At 48.1% G+C, this 23,060-nt stretch overlaps 1 protein-coding gene across 1 annotated transcript in view; it reads right to left on the reverse strand.

Moving 5' to 3' along the window:
* Positions 1-23,060, reverse strand: part of LOC119445321 (regulator of chromosome condensation-like) — an 87,729-nt gene that overhangs the window by 32,377 nt on the left and 32,292 nt on the right. The gene's annotated exons all lie outside the window — the stretch shown is intronic.

Here is a 23,060-nt window from a genome sequence, read left to right on the forward strand (position 1 = left end):
TTATTCGGTCACCGAAAAAGAGTGCCTCGCGATTGTATGGGCATTAGGAAAATTCCGCCCCTATTTGTACGGCAGGCCTTTCGACGTTGTAACCGACCATCATGCCCTCTGCTGGCTGGCTTCCCTCAAAGATCCCTCTGGTCGTCTCGGTCGATGGGCTCTTCGTATTCAAGAATTCGACATTCGCGTCGTTTACCGATCCGGGCGCAAGCATTCTGACGCGGATGCGCTCTCTCGTTCACCCGTCAAATCCGAAGCAGGGCCTCCTTCAGCAGTAGACTTTTCCCTGAACGCTCTGACCATCACCGACATGCCTTCGGAACAGCGCAAGGACCCATGGATCGCGTCCCTCTTGAAATTTCTCTGCGCCTCTTCACCCGCTAGCCAACCCCGTGCCCTTCGTCGACAAGCCAAGCATTTCGCAATACGCGATTCACGATTGACAATGGATGTGCGCTTATTTGTGCACAAGTTCTTTCAGAGGGAAGACGTAAGTTGTAATACAAAGGCATAAAATCACGATAAACAGTATTTGCGTAAAAAAAAAGTGAATAGGCACAGACTAATTTCTATCCCTTGTCATCGAGGGTGCTTTTTCATGCATAGATAATGGGGGTTGGCACGCACCTCTTATTTATGTGGTGTGCCTCACTGATTTCTCTTGTCAACTTTTCACCTTGGGTCAAAACCGATCAATGATCTTAATCTAGCCTGAAGCCCTAGTGCGGTAATGCACGGACAAGTCGAACGAGGATACTGCTCTTTTGAGTGAAATGTGGCAATTTTTTTGGCAGGTATTTAGTTGCTGGCCAGTCTGTCCTTTGTACATTTGACCACAAGTGAAAGGAATGCAGTAAACTGCTTCTGACACACACTAGGCAAATTTGGTGGTATCTTTAACCAAGCAAACCTCGCTTGCCTGCTCGCCTTTCTCAATTTACTTGTGGACTGTCGTGCATATCCTGCCTACTTTATTTTTGCTGAAAATGTGTGTGCACAGCAGTTCACAAGTGAATTGAGAAAGGCATCCACGCAAGGGAGGCTTGCTACCACATTTGTCTTAAGTTCGTCAAGGGCAGCGTAGTCTATTCTTTTGATCATGTGTATATTTGGTCAAATATACATGGGACAGAATGACTCGTACCTCAACGTGCGCCCAGGAGAGCACCATATTTCACTCAAGGGACAAGTATGCTTGTCCCGCTTGATGCATTGACACCACTGGTGCGGTGTGCCAGATTTACATTTTTCATCTGATTTGTTCACCTACAGCAACCAATGGACCTTCCCAGAAATTCACGCGTGCCCTCTGTGGCGGGCACAAGGCACTGTGGGAAGATGGAGTGCCAGTGGCACGTCGTCTGCTTGCCTCCTTTGAAGCTCGCGGGCGTGCTGGCGGACGAGTGCAGCAATTCTGCAGAAACCGCACTTTCTGTGACTTTAAACTTTGCTGACAGAAGAAGTGTGCCAAAGCAACATGGATAATAGCCAGCAGGCAGTAAGTGCATATCTGCCAACTCTCACGATTTGTCAGAAAGAATCCTGGATTGTGAATGATTCTCCCGATCGTACGGAGATGGGCACAATTCTCTCCCCCCCAAAAAACAGCCCCAAACCTGCCGCAAATTATAGTGACGTTTCACTTCGTGAACACGGGTTACGCGCGAGCATATACGTGTTATTCCAGAGTTTTGAAGCTATGCCGCCTTGCATGACACACCCGCATTGTCGCAAGCCACCCAGCACGTTATTCCAGAGTCTCCTGGGCACGCCTAGCCCGAGCCTTTGGCCGGTCTTGTTCAGCTCGTAACCGGCGCTTGAGGACGACTTCGGTTGGGGTCGGTTGACTTGTGCTCGGCCTGGCACCGCTTGCATTGCTGCTCCATACTTCTCGCTCGGCGTCTCGATGGTAAGACGAACCCGGTACATCCATAGCGCATACAGAGTCTGCCGCAGCTGCCAGAGGAGGTGAACTCAGCGCGCTTCCGCCTACTCTCCTTCTCCACGAAGCTTTGTCTCCTTCCTCCTCATCCCCTCCGCCGCACACTCCTCCATATCTCTCCAGGTGAACGCTCCTCTTCACGTCAAGGCGTGAAGAGGAGCGTGCTGGCACTCTTTTCCCTCTCATCTCGCCAATTTCATAGACGGGGCATGAAACGGGACAGGGTGCAAAAATCGCCCGCCATGGAGTAAAGACGCATCGTACTTGCCATTATGTGCTACGTAGATTTAAATCCAAGCCATTTGTGTTTGTGCAGTGCAGTCCTAACTCAGTTCGCTTATGACCGAGGCATGTGTTGAGCAGTGCGGCAAAGGTCTAATATGCGTTTTACAATGGCTTGTTTCCATAAGTGAACTTTGCCGCTATCGAGGTGTGTGATGCGGTGAAAGATTAAAAGAGTAAAAATGGGACACTGTCACGTGACATAGTACCGCGTTCCTTAATTATATACGCGCTCACGCGCCCCATCCGGTCTCAGTACGAGTACCCAGACATCTAATAACTGTACTGACAGCTGTTGAAAGCTGTTGCTCACTAGGCTTGTGGCCAAGAGAAAAAGCAACTTCTGTTTTTATTTGTCCTCCACAACTCCCTCCCCTCGGCAAATCTACCGAATCTTGAGGTCCTTCAGTTGGCAGGTATGTAAGTGTTGTACGTTCATTGATAACATACTATTAAATAGCAATATATACTAGATAAAGTGCTCATTGAATAGGTAACTTTAAGTGTCTGAGAGTGCATTTGTGAGCCGTGATTATTTGGTCGCCTACTTTTTGTTTATTGTGCTTCCTGGTGTGGGTATTACTTTCTCATTCGATTTATTGCAAACATACGGATGTGCAGATACTTTATGGCCTGGCAAAACTTTGTACATAAGATGTTGACGTGCACAACAGAACTGTATCTTGCACATCACACTGCCACTGTGAAAAGCGCACTGAGGGGCTTGAGGCTGACTGTGTTGTGCACATAGAGCGACTAATACGGCGGCTGTCTCAAACGGTGCGGCTTAACTTCTACTCACGCACGACACTACAAGTAGTAGAGGAACCCATCAACACATGCGTAGGTTGGATGTAATGCGCCGGTGGGTACGGAACGAGTAATGAAGGCGTAATCGCAAGCATGAGGTGATAATACATACCACTGCATTTTTTGCATTTCGTTCCAAGGAACGTAAAACAAGCTTTTTCTGTAATGCCCCTTTCCAAATCATGAACAGAAAATTTTTACAAGAATTTTGAACCTGATTTATACCACATTCAACCAGGAAACATAAAGTTACTGCTGGGGTTTCACGTGCGAAAAGCACCATATGATTATGAGGCACACTGCAGTGAAGGGCTTGGGAAATTTAAACCACCTTGGGTTCTCTAACGTGCATCGACATCGCGTGGTACATGGCCTCTAGTGTTCGCCTACATCGAAATGCGGCTGCCTCGGCCCAGATTGCACCCACGTCTTTTGAGCCAGTAGCCGAGCACCACAACACCATCAGCGACAACACACGTATGTGTGTGTATATATATATAAATTGTCACTCTGCTGCGTAACTCGCTCGGCGAGCTTCGTCTGCCCCTAGAGAAATTGTCACGCTGCACGGTGCAGCCCAAGGAAGAGGAAGTAGAAGTGTGCGCGAGGAGCTGGCCGCTGCCTGATGGGCTTGGATGACCGTCCTGTCCCTTGCGCTACGCTAACCACCCATTATTCTTGTAAATAAATCCATCCCATCCGTCACAATTTGGTAGAGGTGCAGAGTACATCACACTGGACGACCAAGCTCTACTACCCCTTCGGCGCAGCAAACGGTTGGCTTAGATGGAGATGTCAACATGAGTGATTCGGACGGAGGCGATGTTCGCAAAGAAATCACGGCAGAAAGCATACGCCCGAGGCAAGATGGTTACTGGAACCTCATCGAGAAGCACGCTCATTCTCAGGCAAAGCGAACGAAGACGTCGAGGACTGGTTGAGACACTACGAGAGGGTGAGCCGCCACAATGAAAGGTGCAGGTTGTGCAGCTCTCCAACGTTGTCTTTTTTTTTTGCGGGAACTGCACTCACGTGGTTCGACAATAACGAGGGCTCGCTCACAACTTGGGGCAGATTCGTCAAAGAGATTAAAAAATGCTTTGGGGATTCACTTTCGAAAAAGAAAAAAGGCTGAGCAGACACTTGCACGATGAGCGCAGTTACCGGGAGAGACGTGTACCACCTATATTGAAGAAATCCTGAAGCTTTGCGGAATTGTGAACGCAAACTTGTCGGACGAGGACAAGGTTGGACACCTACTCAAAGGAATTGCCGAAGATGTGTACAATTTTTTTATCTCTAAGGAAGACCTGACTACCCCGTCCGACTTAAGGCGTCACTGTCGTACGTTTGAGGCTCTGAAGACACGCTGCATTCTTCCGAAGTTTGGTCGGCTAGACAACGTGACCAATGGAAGCATCTGCCTATAACAATCTGGCTGCTTTGGTGCGGCAAGTTATTAGAGATGAACTGGCTCATTTTCAAGGCCCAGATGCCAACCGCATGTGCCATCAATGCGTTGATGAGTGCTACTGGGAGGCGCCGGCGGCCTGGCCGCGACCTGCCTGCGGTGAGCGCCCCGTTTATGACATCTATGCTTGGAGCATCATGATCCAGCCACAAGCAAAGGGTTTTGAATGTCGACATGACAGACAGCCTTGACGTGAGTCATCTCCCGTCTACAATGCACCTTGGAGGTTTGTACTGAAAATCGCATCCCACGTGTGTGCTACAGCTGCGGGGCTCAGGGACACATCGCGAGGTATTGCCACTGTCGCCCACAGCGTGCTCTGCAAAATCACTCATATCCGCCTCTCATGCAAGAAGCTACATCCTGGCAACCACTTGTTCCTTTCCGCCAGCCACATCGAGACTACACGTACAGGCCAAGGAATGACTCCCCTACAGCAGCCTGACCACCCCCGACTCGGACACGTCGATCACCATCTCCACGTCGCCGCTCGCCTACACCGCCGCGGCTGGGAAACTAGCTGGTGCGACCGATGGAGGTGAGGTCACGGGACGGTCCCTTTTTCAAACGCCTCCGTCTCTCTTCATGGTAAAGAACAAAGTGTGTGTGTCGATGGTGTTAATACTGTGGCTTTAGTAGGTACTGATGCTTCTGTGTCTGTGATGTGTCTTGCATTCAAGAGTCACCTCGGACTGAAAGTGATGTTTGCTTAGGATGGAAATACGTTTTGCGGAGTTGGCGGTGAACTGTTACATTCTGTGGGAGTATGTTCCGTCGTGATAACCGTTGGTGGAAAGGGATTTCGAACCGGATTTATTGTACTAGCATGCGCCACGCATGACATATTTCATGGTATTGACTTTTTACGGGAGTGTGGAGCAACATTAGACTGCAGGGCTAGTTAAATTTCACTTAGCAGTGATACCAGACCACCCGCGCTAGATGACATTCCATCCGATCATCAAGAAGTATTTTCAGTGTCCACTGATGTACTTTTGCCTGCACAGACGGCAATGTTCATCCCTGTGACCTCGTTGCGCGTCCGTACTGGTTCCTGCTGTGGATTAATTGACGCTGAATACGCCAACACTCTAAAGAAGAATGTATTTGTCCTTCGGTCACTGATCGAAGTCATAGAAGGTTGTGCTCACGTTTGGACGGTGAATGTGTCCTCTGAGTCAGTTGTTTTGCCTCCCGGACTGAAGGAAGCACGCTTTAAAGAAGTTAGTGTTGCGAGCATTCGTGCGGTTGCTATTTCTATGGACGCAAGCCCGCCGCTCAGTGACCAGTCTTCAAAATTTAGGAGCATGATTATTAAATCGCTCCTCTCTTCCGACCAACAAGCGCTCCAAGAGCTCCTCGCCCGCTATGCGTCAGTGTTTGACTTTGCATTCGTGCGGTTGCTATTTCTATGGACGCAAGCCCGCCGCTCAGTGACCAGTCTTCAAAATTTAGGAGCATGATTATTAAATCGCTCCTCTCTTCCAACCAACAAGCACTCCAAGAGCTCCTTGCCCGCTATGCGTCAGTGTTTGACTTTGCTCAAGAGCGTCTGCTGTCACCACCACACTCCCGCGTGCACCACTGCATCCATACTGGAACAGCTTCGCCAATAGGACAGAAATCGTACCACGTCTCTCCTGCCAAGCGCAAAGTGATCGCTGAGCAAGTTACAGACATGCTACAGAAAGGCATCATCCAGGAGTCCAATAGTCCCTGGGCGGCTCCAGTCATATTGGTCAAGAAGACGATTCGTGGCGATCCTTCGTCGACTACAGACGCCTAAACGCAGTAACGAAGGAGGTTGTGTATCCTCTGCCATGTATAGATGACGCCATTGACTGTTTACATTCTGCCTCGTACTTCTCCTCTGTCGATCTGCACTCAGGCTACTGGCAAATACCGATGCACCCACCAGACAAGACTGCCTTTGTAATGCTGGACTGACTCTTCGAGTGTAACGTAATGCCTTTAGGTTTGTGTAATGCTCTGGTGACATTCGAGCGATTGATGGACACCATCCTGCGGGGACTCAATGGGAAATCTGTATGTGTTACCTGGACGACGTCATTTACGGCAAGACATTTCACGAGCACAACCAACAACTCGAAGTTGTGCTTCACTGCATACGGTGAGCTTGACTGATACTAAACTCCAAAAAGTGCCACTTTGGCGAACGTCAAACGCTTGTTTTGGTTTCCTCGTCGACAAAGAAGGCATCCGCCCAGACCCCCAGAAGCTTGCGGCCGTTCGTGGCTTCAATCAGCCGAAGATTGTGAAATACCTCCGCAGCTTCCTGGGACTATGTTGGTACTTTTGCTGTTTCATTAAGGACTTTGCACGCCTAGCTCATCCGCTGATGTCACTCCTCACAAGAACTCACCGTTTAGATGGACTACTGAATGTGAGTCTGCATTCTGTCAACTAAAATTTCTGCTCACCTCAGGTCCAATTTTTCCCCACGTTGACCCAGGGGCCCCAACTGAGCTTCACACCGTTGCTAGTGGTCTGGGTGTCGGAGCCAGATACATATATAGATACAGACACATAGCGGACGCCAACAAGTCATCGCCTACGCAAGCTGTACTCTTACCAAGGCTGAGCAGAATTACACCATAACAAAAATGGAATGCCTCAATATAGTCTGCACTAACTACAAGTTTCGACCATACTTGTATGGCCGCCACTTCACGATAGTGACAAACCACCATTCTCTTTGCTGGTTGGTTGGACTACGCGATCCATCTAACCAATTAGCTCAGTGGTCATTACAGCTTCAAGAATAGGACTTTTCTATCACTTGCAAAAGTGGTCGCTGTCACACCGATGCTGACTGTTTATCGCGCCTTCCTTCAGCAAGCACGTGAGATACGGACGATGACTTAGATGAATACCTCCTTGCCATCTCCACCGAGTTCCCTGATGCCAGCACCTTCAAGCGTGAGCAACAGCATGACCCTTCTATTCGAGCTATTCTTGACGCCGCTCAGTCACCTGCACGTGGCTCACCTTTCATTATTTTTGAAGATTTATTGTATAAGAAGAATTATTCTGCTGAAGGCGCTCCACTTCTGCTCGTGGTTCCCCAGACGTTGAGGGCTATGATACTTCACGCCATGCACAATGACATCACGTCAGGCCACCTTGGCTTTGCTCGGACACTTCACCGACTGCGCCAGCATTTCTATTGGCCCAAGCTCTGGAAGACGGTGAAGCAGTACGTTTCCAGCTGTGCCATTTGCCAATGCCATAAGCAGCCAACGACGCCTCCTGAAGGTGCCTTGCAGCCAGTTAAACCGCCGAGCGTGCCATTTGAAAAAGTTGGTGTCGACTGCTAGGTGCCTTCCCGAAGTCTACTTCCGGTCGTCGCTGAATTATTCTGTGTGTGGACTATTTGACCCGGTACACTGAGACGGTGGTGCTCGCTTCGGCTACAGCAGCAGACGTTTCATCGTTCCTGCTGTACTCCGTCATTCTCCGCCATGGTGCTTCACGCATTGTGATTAGTGATCGTGGATGGCAGTTTACTGCCGACATTGTTGAAGAACTACTAAGTCTTTGGGGATCTGATTACCGGCATTTGACCCCTTACCATTCGCAAACAGACTCACTGAGCGCACGAATCGTCTGCTGACCAACATGCTTGCCATGTCTGTCTCCACCGATCACAAAAACTGGGATTCAATTTTACCATTTGTTACGTACGCTTACAATACTGCCAAGCATGAAGTCACTGGCTATGCGCCTTTCTTTCTTCTCTATGCTCACAACCCCCAAAGCTTTATCAACACCATCCTTCCCTGGTCCCCACATGATGACTACTCATTAGGCCAGACTTTATGCCGTGCAGAAGCGCGTCGACTGGCCTGCCTCAGGACTCTCTCCTCTCAAGATCATGCCAAGACTCGTTACGACGCTCGACACATATGCTCTTAGGGACTTTGGCTTTGGACACCTGTGTGGAAAAAGGGGCTGGGCATGCATATATAATGCAAGAAACGCAGTGGCATATAGTATCGCCACATGTTTGCGATTATGCTTACATTACACATTCCTTCCCCACCGGCGCATTACGTCCAACCTAGGCATGTGTTGATGGGTTCCTCTACTACTTGCAGCGTTGCGTTTGAAAAGTAGTTAAGACGCACCTGCGTTCGAGACAGCCGTATTAGTTGCTCGATGTGCACAACACAGTCAGCCTCAAGCCCTCGGTGTGCTTTTCGCAGTGGCAGTGTAACGTGCAAAAAACGGTTGTGTTTAGCGTGCACCAACATCTTATGTACAACATTTTGCCAGGCCACAAAGTGGCTGCGCATCCGTACGTTTGCAATAAAATGAATGAGAAAATAATACCCACACCAGGAAGCACGATAAACGAAGCGTAGGGGACCAAATGATCACAGCACACAAATGCACTCGCAGCCACCTAAAGTTTCCTATTCAACGAGCACTTCTAGTACATATCGCTACTTAATATCATATTATCAATGAACGTACAACACTTACTGCCTGCTGGCTGTTTATCCACGTTGTTTTGGCACACCTCTACTGTCAAGAAAGTTTGAAGCAAAGTCACAAAAAGTGCTGTTCCTGCAAAATTACTGCACTTGTTCGCCCGCAAGCTGCAAACGAGGCGAGCAGACACGCCAGCGGCGCTCTGGCTTCCACTGGTGCCTTGCGCTGATCCGATAGGAAAGGTGCGGCGCTGCAATTTTTGGGAAGGTCCATTGACCAACCAAATCTCTCGGGAATAGCACATAAAAAAGAGGACAATGTGTCAGCTAGCCCTCATTATGATTGCATTCAAAGGAGGAATATTGTCTAAATGACATGAAATAGCAATCACTCCATGCTCATTTACTCTATTCTTTTCTCCAAGTACTGTTTATCATGCTTTTGTTCATTTGTATCACAACTTTTGCACTATGTGAAAGAAATTTTGAGAAGCACAAATGCACTTGCAGTGTAAATATTTTAATCCTTCAATAAAATGAAATGTTGAGTTGATAGGCTTTGTGTTCTGTGGTGTCCCTTCTGGCCCTTGTCTCGCACTCAATGGTTAAACATAAACCCGCACCAACTTTTTCAGTTACTTGTCAGTCAGTGTTGATAAACTAAAAGGTTTAAGCCAGAACGTTACTAAAGTGGAACCTCGTTGATACAATTCTGTGTAATACATTTTTCGGGATCATACATTTTTTTCCCTATAATAAGATTTGGTTGGATGATACGGTTCATTTTCCAGTTCCCGTGATGATCATATCAACAAGGTTTCACTGTACTTATGTCACTTCTGGTCAGTATAGTACTACTCCTCTGGCTTCTCATAAAGAATGCTAATAGGGACATGGCATATAATATGGCATGTATAGTTTTTGTAATGATAGCCTCATAGCACAAGCTGTATTTTGGCTATCACCAACTGCTCAAACCGTGATCAGAGGCGGATACTAGGAGAGCTTTTCTGGTTGGCTGGCACAAACTGTACCTCTTCCTGCACTTCACAAAGCTGAAATACTGTATTTAGGCTCACTGAAACTGCTTATGTGTTGCTTGTATAGTTTCTTTAAAAATTACTTTCAAACTAAGGTAAGCCATATAATTTTGTGTGCAGCTCATACACTAATACCACTTGGATCTACTATAGACCAAAAAAGTTTACGGACGAAGGGATCTGACAAAAAGCTGAATATCTCTGCAGCCTCAAAACGCAGCCTGGTATTCCCATTTCCAGCCACTACTGGTATATGCGAACATTGTGATGTAGAGGCTTTACTGCCAACTTTTAAATGCTGCTCGTATATTTAGTGTTGTCTGAGATCCCGTGGTCCATAAACTTTTTTTGGTCGATAGTACCTACTCTTTCCAGTTTCATTTATTACTCAGGCTTTTTTTTTGCTACCAATACTTAATGACATAAAGCTGGTAATGACGTAACTTCTTACATGAAAACAAAGCTTCATTGATGTGAAAAAAACTGAGATGTCAGGAATTACATGTCTTTTTTAGGCTGTGCTCTATCTCTGGGGAGCATCGATTGGCTGTGACCTGGTTGTGGCTTCCACAAGGCTTCCAAGTTTCCTTACAAGGTTCTTCGAGGCATCAGTCTGAGATGACATTTAGTCAAAAATAAAAAGCTAAGCAGCTCTACATAGCACTTTGCCTTGACAAAGTACTTGGTTGTTATGGCAACAAAGCGCATGCGAGGAAATTTCATGCACTTAAAGGGCCCCTAAACCACCTCAGATATTTTTTGAACATTGCAAGTAAACAGGCGCATCGAGTTCAGAGTGCCGTCACGATCAACGATGCCAAACGCTGTAGTGCTATGCGCCACGGGCGCGCCACAAAACCAAAAAACAATGCCATCCTCCCCTCACCTTTGCGGTAACCCCAGCGGTCGTCATGATGTCAGCAGGGGGAATCTGGTGATGTCAACGGCGGAAACGATGTCCATTGGTCGAACAAGAACCTACGACTTCCGGTTTGTCTGCTAGTAGGTACGCGCGCTCCCTGCTCGTCCTCGCCATGTTGCTCGCTTGTGTGCGCTTGCACATAGGTAATTGCAGCCCATAACGCAAGTGCCAAATCGCTCGTGTTCCAACACAGTCATGCTTAGCGGTCTCATTAGCTGTGCGAACAGAGTGCGACAGTGTTGGCCTTTCCAGACGTGCGCGCAACACAGGGTCTATAGCAGCACACTTCGCATAACACGCGCCAGCACCGCAGCTACAGCGGGTAGCCGAGAAGTGCCGAGTTCACGTCCACGTTACCGGCACGCTAACTCGCCACACACCGTTTGCCATTCGCGGGCCTCCTTTCGACAGCGGTTTTGCTCGCGAGCGACAAGATTTCCTTGCCCTACGTAGAGAGGATGAGACCAGGACTGATTTGTGCGGCAGCCTCACCGCCGATCGCTCGACGGTGCTGATATCGTCGCTAGGCCTTTTCCGATTCCCTTCAAAGCTAAAGCGGACGGCGCTTCGAAATGAATTACCGACGCTCACAAGCCACAACATTTTATTATTGTAGTTATCGCTCTTTGCAATAATTGTACACAAAGAAGAAAAATATGCTGATATTAGCAGCGCCGTCGGCTACGATGTGAGCACAGCCGAGCCGGTCATCTCCCGTCGGTAGCCGCGCGCTCAGCTGCAGCCGATGTTTTTGTTGCCGGTGGCAGAGGCACGCAGCTTCGCAGTCGTCGATTGGCCCGTTGATCGTGCAGCGGGCGGGGCGCCGGCCGAACTGTCATCTACTTTGGACACCTCTCGCACGGCAGAGTGGAGGCTGTATGATCGTCCGCATATGTGCCGCTAGCATGGCTAGCGTGTACGTGCCTTACCGGAAGTAGGCAGTGTTTTGAGAAGCGCGTTGGCAATGACGTATGTCACATCACATTTGGAGCAGCAATCGGCGAGGAGGAGACACCAGCCGTAGTGAAGGAAAGAGTGAAACGAGCGAGGGCCGTTTTTCGATCATCAAACGCGTGTAACTCCGCTATTACAGCACCATTTCAAAAAATTCTCGCGGCTACGTGTTCGTTGTAGACTTGTGCACAACTGCAACACCACAACTAAATTTCGACCTCTGGGTGGTTTAGGGGCCCTTTAAGTTATCTTATGCTCATATTTTCATAGCAAAATCAATGTTAATTTATTGTACTGAATAAAAAAATATTTGCACTGCTTTTTTGGCTCCCATATTACAGAAAGTTAGCATCTACAGAATAAATGTAAACGAATTGGTTATCATAGAAAGTGTGCATACTGCAGCATAAAACAATGGTAATGTGGTCCATGCATTCTTAATATTCTAAAGGTGTTAATTTGGCAGAGCTTGTAGTAGCGCAACGTCAACGGTCAGTGCAGTAACAGCTTCCAAGCACGAGAGCTGTTGCCGATCAAGAGCGCTCGATCCACTAGCGCTTTGATCCAGCTAGCGCTAAACCCACTAACGTGTTTCTTCTTCGCTACAATGACCCCTGGGAGTGATAAGGGAGCCGTCCAGCAACCTAACAGTACGTCACAATGATAGGGTAGTACTAAGGCTATAGACGGTCGACACGGACAGTGTCTCGTCCACGACGGTGCATGTCAGAATGGCTCTACTGGTTCTATTACATAGTTAACAGGAGATGCGTGTTCGATGACACGATAAGGGCCTTCATACTTCGGAACCAGTTTTGATGAGAGGCCAGGGGCAGTGAAAGGGACTGAGAGCCACACGAGCGCTCCCGGATCGAAGGTGACCTTGAAAGTGGCGTCACCGATAATGCTCCTCTGGCGCTCTTCATCTTTGGTAGTAAAGGCCTGAGCGAGGTCGCGGCACTCTTCTGCATGTCTGACCGTTGCAGAAATAGGTACGAACTCGGATGCATCTGGCTGGTACGGCAGAATTGTCGATGGTGTGCGAAGGGTGCCGACCATACAGTAAGAAAAAGGGTGAAAACCCAGTGGTGGTCTGCGTAGCGGTGTTATACACGTAGGTGACGAAGGGTAGGATGGCGTCCCAGTTCGTGTGGTCGCAGGCGACATACATTCAAAGCGTATCACGGAGCATACAGTTAAACCATTCCATGAGGCGATTCGTTTGAGGGTGGTACGCCGTAGTTGTGCGATGAATGTGGCACTCTGAAAATGGCTTCAACTACTTCCGACAGGAAGACGCGTCCGCAATCGCTGCGCAGTTCTTGAGGTGGACCATGCTGCAGAATGAATCAGCGAAGCAGGAATGTGGCAACGTCGCGTGCTGTAGCTGCTGGAAGGGCGGCTCTTTCGGTGTATCGTGTGAGGTGATCGACTGCAACAACGGCCCAACGGTTACCAGCTGATGTCAAAGGAAGAAGTCCATACAGATCGATCCCAACGCGGCCGAACGGCCGGTTAGGGCAGGGTAGAGGCTGCAGACCAGCTGGCGAGAGCTGGGGTGAAGATTTCTGGCGCTGGCAGTTGGGGCATGAGCAAATAAACTTTTGAACGTAGTTGTACATTCCTCGCCAGTAGTAGCGTTGTCGGAGGCGCTGGTAGGTTTTGAAGTCTCGAGTGTGCACACTGTGGATCAGAGTGGAATGATGCGCAGATCTCAGAACAGAGGCTTCGAGGTACTACTAATATCCACTGGCAGCCGTCAGAGGTGTAATTGCGTCGGTGAAGCAGGTCGCCGCGAATGGCGAGCTTGAAGGCACAAAGCACGAGCGGTTGGCTGCGATGACGGATCAGCAAGGAAGTCGATGATGGAGGCAATCCAGGGGTCCTTGCGCTGCTTGGAAGGGATGGTCCCGATGTCGATGGAAGAAACGTCAAGCTGGGGTAGTGAGCAGCATGCATTGTCGTCAGGCAAGGGCGAACATGAGAGGGCATCAGTGTCAGCATGCTGGCATCCGTTGCGGTACAGTACTGCGGATATCGTAATCCTGCAAGTGAAGTGCCCAGCGGGCGAGATGGCTTGAGGGTTCCTTCAACGACGACAGCCAGCATAATGCATGGTGGTCCGTGACGACATCAAATTTGCGACCGTACAAATAGGGCAGGAACTTATTAAGTGCCCAGATGATCGCCAGGCATTCTTTTTCTGTGACGGTGCAATTGGTCTCGGTCTTAGTAAGCGTACGGCTTGCATATGCCACAAAATACTCGGGAAACCCTTGTTTGCACTGCGCTAGGACAGCGCCGAGGCCAACACCGCTGGCATCCATGTGTACCTCAATAGGTGCAGTTGGGTCGTAGTGGCGCAAAATGGGAGGAGACGTCAGCAGACGACGGAGCTTTGCGACCACTTTGGCGCACTCAGATGACCACGAATGGAGGGGTCCGTTGCTTCCCAAGGAGCTTCGTCGAGGCGATGTGACGGTGGCGAAATTACGAATGAAGCGCCTGAAGTAGGAACACAAGCCTACGAAACTGCGTGGTTCTTTGACGGACGTCGGTTTTGGGAATTCGGCGATGGCACGAAGTTTGGCTGGATCGGGGAGAATTCCATCCTTCGAGACGACGTAACCCAGTATCGTGAGCTGCCGCGATGCAAATCGGCACTCCTTTAGGTTCAGTTGTAGGCCAGCATTTGTTAGGCACGTCAAAACACGCCGGAGGCGTTGAAGGTGCGTGGTGAAATCAGGGGCAAAAACAACGTCGTCTAGGTAACATAAACATGTGTGCCACTTCAAACCGTGCAGAACTGTGTCCATCATGTGTTCAAAGGTTGCTGGCGCATTACAAAGTCGAAAGGGCATGACGTTAAATTCGTATAAGCTGTCGGGTGTGACAAAGACTGTCTTCGGCCTATCGGTGTCAGCCATGGGCACTTGTCAATAGCCGGAGCGTAAATCTAGAGATAAAAGAATTCTGCTCCTTGTAGGCCACCGATAGCATCATCGATTCGCGGTAGTGGGTATACATCTTTGCGAGTGATCTTGTTCAGGCACCGATAGTCTACACAGAACCGTACAGTCATCTTTTTTCGTAACAAGGATGACAGGAGATGCCCATGGACTGTTTTAGAGTTGGATCACTTCACTTCACGATATGGGCATGTCGTCGACTTGCTCATTAATCATGCGACGTTCTGCGGCAGAGACGTGATATGGGCATTGCCACAATAGCGATTGGGAGCCAGTGTCAATATGGTGCGTGACAGCGGACGTCCGGAACAGGGAAGGTTGCCCGACATCAAAAGAAGAACGAAATTCTTTTAAGATGAGCAGAAGCTGAGAACACTGAGCTGGGGTGAGACCATCAGCAATAGATGAATCGAACACACCTGTGGCTGTGGGCAAAGGGTCAGACGTAGAGAGAGAACAGAGAGTGCTGCAACTGGCGCAGGTCGTGTCTTCGGGAGCATGCTTAATATTTACGGCGTCGATCGCTTCCGCATAGCCAAGAAATTTGCCTTGAAGCGGCATCACGGGGTATGACAAGGGGTTTAACATAGCTGCGAACCTAGCAACATAAAAATTCGGAGGCTGCCGCACAAGAGGGAGGGGGGAGTCAAGCAATTTTGTGCCACCGTGCGAAACGGTGCACGTGGTAGAGAGTACATACTTGTCACCTCTCCGCGAAGTGACAAAGCACGCAAAGTCCGTCGTATATGATTTCATAAATACTTGCAAGTACTTATTCTTGGCTTATGAAAGCGTCATCTATCGCTCCAACTCAACTCGGGGAAACAAAGAGTAGTTTGGCATTCCGCACTTCACTTGACAACCTGACAAAGCCAAAAGCATATTGCACTTACGGTAGCGCACTCACGATCGATTAACGACTGGATTGCTAAAAAACATGAGCCAGCCAGAGACAAGCCAATCCGGAAAATTCAATATGGCACATAATGGCAGTGCCATAGAGTTTCTCACTATAACAATTTTATAGTGTGAAACTCTATGGGCAGTGCCCGTCGGTTGCTCGCGTTCGTGGCGGTGCCGGCGGCCGCTACCAGAATTCAAGGTGTATGCTGGTGAATAAGTGCTCCCGCACTGCTTTCTCGCATGGTTATATTACAGGGAGTAATATGATCACAGCGATAGGGCATCAAAAAAATGCAGAACAAAAAAAAAACGCTGTGCTGTGGTGACTACTTTTCGGGAGATTTGAGGTCGCGTCCGTACAATCGGGAGATGTGAGAAAAATTCGGGAGGCTCCCGGACAATTCAGGAGAGTTGGCAGGTATGGGGTTACAGACGAAAATAGCTGTGGAGCCCTGTTTGACGTTCACTGTCGCAAAAGATAGCAGCAGACCTTTTCGATTATAAAAGCGGCGATGAAATTACGATACAATTACCATAAATTCGACAGTGTATACAACGTCCTCGATGAGAACACTAGCGGTGCACGCCGCTATCGGGTGAATACGCTGCGCGCCTGGTGTACGGAGAGACAATCCAGCAAGGGGCGCCGTGACCTTTCGATGGAGGCGACAAAGCTTTGCGTCCATAAGTGATACAGTGGCTCCGGTGTCTACAAGGACAGATATGCGCACACCGTCAACTAACACGTCTATTACATTGGTCGGGCTATGTTGAGGACTTTCGCGTTTCGACGGCGTCACAGCCCTTGCCTCATGGACTGCGATGACTAGTTTTCCTCTTCCCGAGCTTCGAGACGAGGCTTCATCGGTGAAGGGGGGCATCGACGTGGAGAAGGTGAGTGGCGGATGTTGGCAGACCGGCGGAATGATGGTGACGCAGTACAAGGTTCATTATCGTAATATAGGTGCGGTGAATCCAGCATACGACTTGGCACATTTGGTGTAACGTGGCCTGCGTAGCTGCACACAAAACATTGCGGCCAATTGTCCGCTGTACACTACCGAGTCGCTGCGGCAGGTCCCATCCATGTGAGAAGACGTGTTGGACGGGGCGGCGGCGGGTGAAGTGGTTGCATGGCAGGCTGCTGTCGAAGCATAGCGAGGACTTCGGTATACGTGAGAGGTCCCTGTTGGGGCTGGGTGACGACTTGTGCGTAGCTGAGCGGTACAGCCGTCGGGATCTGTCGGGGCCTGGCCATGACTTCAGCATAGCTGTGAGGCGCAGCCGCCAAAACGTGCTGGTGGTGCTCAGGCAAAACATCATGCAGTTCTTGTGCTATGATGCGGTGAATTGAAGGCACAAAACTCGGCGTTCGCGCGTGTACCAGATGCAGCTGTGAAAAATCCATCAATGAGAGTTGCCGGGCAACTTCCTCGCGGACGAACGCCTTCATTTCTGTGAGCAAACTTGTCTGGTCGGACATGGCAGCCAAACCAGCGAGGCGTTCGTCACGCGGCAGAGATCGACGGGTCAGTGATCGCTGGTGATTGTGACGGGCAGTGATTGTGACCTGTTAGTGAGGAAACATGCAATTCACTTTAAGACGTTACTGTCAAGATTTAGTTGGTGCAGCTTGTAAAGTAACAGTCTATGGCAAACCTTATCAAATGCTTTTGAAAAGTCGAGGAAAATGCAGCCGGCAAGCAATGATTGATCATGAATCTGATGTAAGTGATTCGTAAAGGATATTAACTGTGTTTCACATGAATAAGTTTTACGGAAGCCATGCTGTGCTGACGTGAAAAATGAATTAGATTTAAAAAAATTGACTAGGTTAGTAAAAATTATGTGCTTGAGCAGTTTACAACAAATACTAGTTAAAGAAATAGGGCGGTAATTAGTTGAGAAGTTATTACCGGATTTATGCAGTGGAACGACCTTCCCAATTTTCCATTGTCTAGGAAGTGTAGACATATCCAGAGACTGTTGGAAAATTTTTGTTAGTATAATGGAAGTGTAAGCACTAGTATTTTTCAAAAATTTTGTGTTAATACCATCATAGCCAGGAGAATCATTCTTAAGTGCTTCAATCAGTCGTACGACGCCAAGTGGCTCGACAATCACTGATGACATAGGTAAATAATTGTGTGAGCTCACAGTAGGTAATTCATTATGGCTATCCACAGAAAAATATTTAATGAAAGATTCGTTAAGAACAGTGGCGCAATGGTTTTTACTAATCTGGTTACCGGATGAGTCGATCAAGGAAATATGGTTGGTTGTCAGATGGTGGGTTAATGACTCGGCAAAATTTTTTTGCGTTAGTTTGTAACACAGATGGCAAAACGTGAGTCAGAAAGTTATCTTTAGCGGATTTGAGCGCACCTATGTAGATGGTCGATGCAGATTTGTAAGAAGACCAGCGGGGGTGGTTAGTAGGCAAACATGTGGCAGCACGATAGAAACGTTTCTTTTGGTTATATAGACGTTTGATATAAGTATTGTGCCATGGCGCATGTGCGTTTGAAGTGATAAAGCGATTAGGGATATATTTATTTGTTAGACGTTCGACTTCATTTACAAACACATCCCAGTTCGACTGCACTGAACGGGTATCAAAATTGCTTAAAAAGATGTCTAAAAAATGTGTTATTTCACTGTTAATCATGTCAAAGTTGGCTTTCTTGTAGTCCCGTATCGTTTTATTTTTTTTGTTTGCCTTAGGACAGGGCGCATTCAATGAAATCGAAAGTAATGAATGATCACTTATGCCTAGTGCATAGGTGATAGTGGTAGCGAAATCTGGTTGAGTCAGTAGTAGATCAAGAATGCTGGTACTATTATTTGATGTTCTGGTCAGCAACATGACTAGTTGCGTTAGAGAAAAAACTGAACATATGTAAGGAAATTCACAAGGTTGTGGCAAAGACGGCAATGAATAGGATGGATTTGCATTCCATATTATACTCGGAAAGTTGAAATCTCTTATTAGAAACGAAGGATATGAAGGAAATCGTGTACAAACTATATTCATTGCATCATGCAGTTCATCGGTAAATGTTGAAGCTGAGGAGGGAGAGTGATAGCATAAACCTAATATAATCTTGTGGTAGCCAATGGTTACTATGGCCCAGACTAATTCAAGTTCAGTGTTAATATGAATGCATGAAGAAGGAACGTCCTTTGAGACGGCAAGAAGGACGCCGCCTCCCCTACGCATTGTCCGATCACAGCGGTATATGTGAAAGCGGTTCGCGTCGTCAAAGATTTCATGATCGCGGACATGCGCTTGGAGCCATGTTTCCGTTAAGCAACTATATTTGCGCTACAGGTGTCAATAGCTGATGATAAAGAATTATACTTGTTTAGTACACTTCTGACGTTAGAAAAAAGAACTGATACCTGAGGACGTGATTCGCGGCCAACTCCCCTCACGCGTCCCTATGTAGATGTGCTAGCCGAATAAGTACGGGCATAACTAGCATGATCGAGGCGTTTTTTAACCTCTAGAACTTTATCACTCTGAAAAATACATGTAGCATTTGTTATTAATGAGCAATTTGTTGTAACGTAACTTAAATAGTGGTGAACCGAGCTGAGCTTTCCCAAAGTCAATGAGTTTTTTACGAGCCTGTCGTGTTGCAATTGAAAAGTCTTCGCTGACTGTGATGTTCTTATCCTTTAGTTGATTACGTAGTGACAGTACTTTCTCTTTTATTTTTAAGTCCGTAAACTTAGCAAGGATGGGGCGACACTTAGTAGGTGAAAAGTTACCTAAACGGTGCGCCCTTTGAAATGATTCACTGGGAAATCTGTCAAAAACGGTAGCAATGAAATTTGTTAATTTTACTTCAGTTTCCTGCCAGGTTTCTTTCAAATCTGGAACTCCGTGAAATATTAAGTTGTCCCGTCGTGATCTGTCCTCTAGATCAGTTAGTCTGGATTGCACCTGATTATTTACATCGGTTAGTTCTTCCACAGATTTTTTAATTTTTGTTAGTTCTTCTGTCATGTGATCTAGCTTTTTAGATTTTTCTTCTAATTTGTCAAGCCGCTTCCAGATGCCAGTAATTCCATGTGAATGCTTTTTTGCCCGGTTTTAATTGCTTTAACACCAGCGGCAAGGTCAGACTGACTTTTAGAGATCTGCAAGGAGCGAGAGTGCACGTCTTTCAACATGTATAGCGCATTCATTTGCTCAGCAGGATTTTCGGGTAAGTCATCAAATTCTTGTGGCACTGTGGTATGGGTGGCAGGTCCAGGGTTAGTTTCAATGTCACCGTAACACAGCAATAGATATGCCATTGAAAAACATTCGCTCAAAGTATTGCACAGGACCCGTGGGCATGGGAACAGCAGTAGACAGCGGTTGTTAGATTTTTTAGCATATAGTGAAGGTTGTGTACACACCTGCATGGTGAAGAAGTAGTGTCTTAGAGCGGTACAAGGACGATTGTTCCCATGCTCACTGAATCCGATGTCCAGGCGTTCGTGGTTAAAACTGTTGGCGGCAGTTGCTGTTGGTGACGATGGGGCTGGTCGGTTTTCGATGAGTACCCAGGGGGCGTCATTTCTCGGCGTGTGTTGATCGAGTGCACTGACGAAGCTCGTTGTTGGCAGTGATGCACTGACGTGCGCCAAGCCAGCTGTGGACGGCAATAACCACGGCAGGGCAATCGCAAGCAGGGCCTGCATGGTGAAGAAGTAGTGTCTTAGAGTGGTACAAGGACCACTGTTCCCATGCCCACTGAATCCGATGTCCAGGCGTTCGTGGTTAAAACTGTTGGCTGCAGTTGCTGTTGGTGACGATGGGGCTGGTCGGTTTTCGATGAGTACCCAGGGGGCGTCATTTCTCGGCGTGTGTTGATCGAGTGCACAGACAAAGCTCGTTGGCAGTGATGCACTGACGTGCGCCAAGCCAGCTGTGGACGGCGATAACCACGGCAGGGCAATCGCAAGCAGGGCCTGCATGGTGAAGAAGTAGTGTCTTAGAGCGGTACAAGGACCACTGTTCCCATGCCCACTGAATCCGATGTCCAGGCGTTCATGGTTTTATTAAAACTGTTGGCGGCAGTTGCTGTTGGTGACTATGGGGCTGGTTGGTTTTCGATGAGTACCCAGGGGGCGTCATGTCTCGGCGTGTGTTGATCGAGTGCACTGACGAAGCTCGTTGTTGGCAGTGATGCACTGACGTGCGACAAGTCAGCTGTGGACGGCGATAACCACGGCAGGGCAATCGCAAGCAGGGCCTGCATGAAGAAGTAGTGTCTTAGCGCAGTACAAGGACCACTGTTCCCATGCCCACCTGTTATAGGTGTCGTCCTCAATGCCCTTCAGGATGTTTTGGATTCGATCAGACTCCGCCATGGTTGAATTGACTTTCTGTCATAGGTCCAGGACATCTTAAATGTAACTGATGAATGTTTCACCTGGCTGTTGAGCTCATTCTCGCAAACACTGCTCGGCACGTATATTGCGAACAGCAGGGCAGCCAAATACATCGGCAAAAGAAGTCTTAAATTCAGACTATGTCTGGAACTCTGCTTCATGGTTATTATACCACAGGCTGGCCACACCAGCGAGGTAGAACAGAACATGGCTCAGTTTCACCACTTCGTCCCACTTGTTATGGGTGCTTAACCTGTCGTACACCGTGAGCCATTCGTCCACGTCAGTATCGTTCACTCCTGAGCAGATAGGATCGCGGTGACGAGGTACCCCGGGACACGCAGTGGGTGCGGGATGAGTCGTTTCCTCGGAGGCGTCTTGAGGCATGGTAGATGGTAAGGTACGGGATTGGAGTTCCAGAATGATTGGCTGAGGTTACCCAGCACACTCCACCAATTCTAAAGGTGTTTATTTGGCAGAGCTTGGAGGAGCGCAACGTCAACGGTCAGCGCAGTAACAGCTTGTAAGCACGAGAGCCGTTGCCGATCATGAGTGCTCGACCTACTAGCCCTTTGATTCAGTAGAGTTGAAGCCACTAATGTCTCTCTTCTTTGCCACAATATAATTATACATAGATATTTGATGCATGGTGGAATTTTGCAAACGCACCAGACGGCACCACTATGGTCCCAAGATGACACCACTCTGGGATACAGAAAGCACCAGGCGAGCACACCAAGCCCACTACGTCGAACACAAAATGAACACCTTGGAAGGGACACTAAACACACCAGGACGGGCACACCAGACCCGGGTCTGAAAACCGCTCTGGCGTAAACGATAAAAAACACCAGACACGGTAGGTTGTATTGTATTTACTCCAATCTAATGCACTTTTTTCCAGTAAAACAGGTCCAAAAATGGTGTGAGCGTTAGAATCGAGTACGACCCTAAATCTGAGTTACCATATAGCCGTCGGCATTTGAAAATGGCCGCCTCGAACACGCTTCAAGCCTAGCTACAATCTAGCCTAGTTCCCGTAGCTTCCCCCATGTGCTGCAGTAATCTTGCTTAGCCATTAGTCTTCCCGTTTTCTGCGTCTGCTCTATCACTATAAAGTGCCGAGTTCGTCATGATGCCGCATTTAGAAGGAAAGGGATCTTGTGCGGAGATGGACGGAAATCAGGCCTCATAGCGGGCGTTTGGAGAATCGAAACTTGTGTGCAGGACTGGCACAAAAGGAGAGGATTTTCACGAGCAAAGCAATGTGGAAGGGTTTCAGTGCACCAAAGCAGGACGTATTTCACAACGATCCGCTTCGGCAATACAATCGCCTTGGCCCTATCTTTAAATCGATCTGCTACTTGCAGAGTCGGCCATGCGCTGTGTTTTCACCGGGTCGCGTTGAAGCGAAAGGCATGCTAGCACGAAGGTAAATTCGCTTGCCGCGCTTCGTCACTCCAGCGTTTTGACAGGGAGTTTCCACGGTCAACGAGTGCAAAGTCTTCATGTTTGCTTGTGCGCGCGTCACCTCCTTGCTTGTTAAATTTATTTAGTAAGTGAATGTTTGCAAGTTTTATACGGCCGATAAAACTGCTATCGCAATCGATGCTTTGCCTTTCGGGCGAAACTGTGACTTCTTTTATTCATTGCACTTTATAGTGCACCGGAAGTAAATCTTTATCTTTCCAAATGAGAGAAAGTTGTATTTCTGTATGAGAGCATGAGGTGAGCGGTACTGCAAAGGATTTTTTTTTATCACGAAAAAGCGTTGTCCGTGACCCAATAAAAAAAAACTCGCGTTACAATCGAGGGCGCATTAGAATCGAGTAAACATGGAATTTTTCGACTGGGTACATATTCTTTTTTATGCTTCATCAGTAGTCAGAGGAACACTCTGCATGTGCCATCAACAGGATCAATCA

Source organism: Dermacentor silvarum, chromosome 1 (genome assembly GCF_013339745.2).
Source record: "Dermacentor silvarum isolate Dsil-2018 chromosome 1, BIME_Dsil_1.4, whole genome shotgun sequence".
Classification (NCBI taxonomy): Eukaryota; Metazoa; Arthropoda; class Arachnida; order Ixodida; family Ixodidae; genus Dermacentor; species Dermacentor silvarum.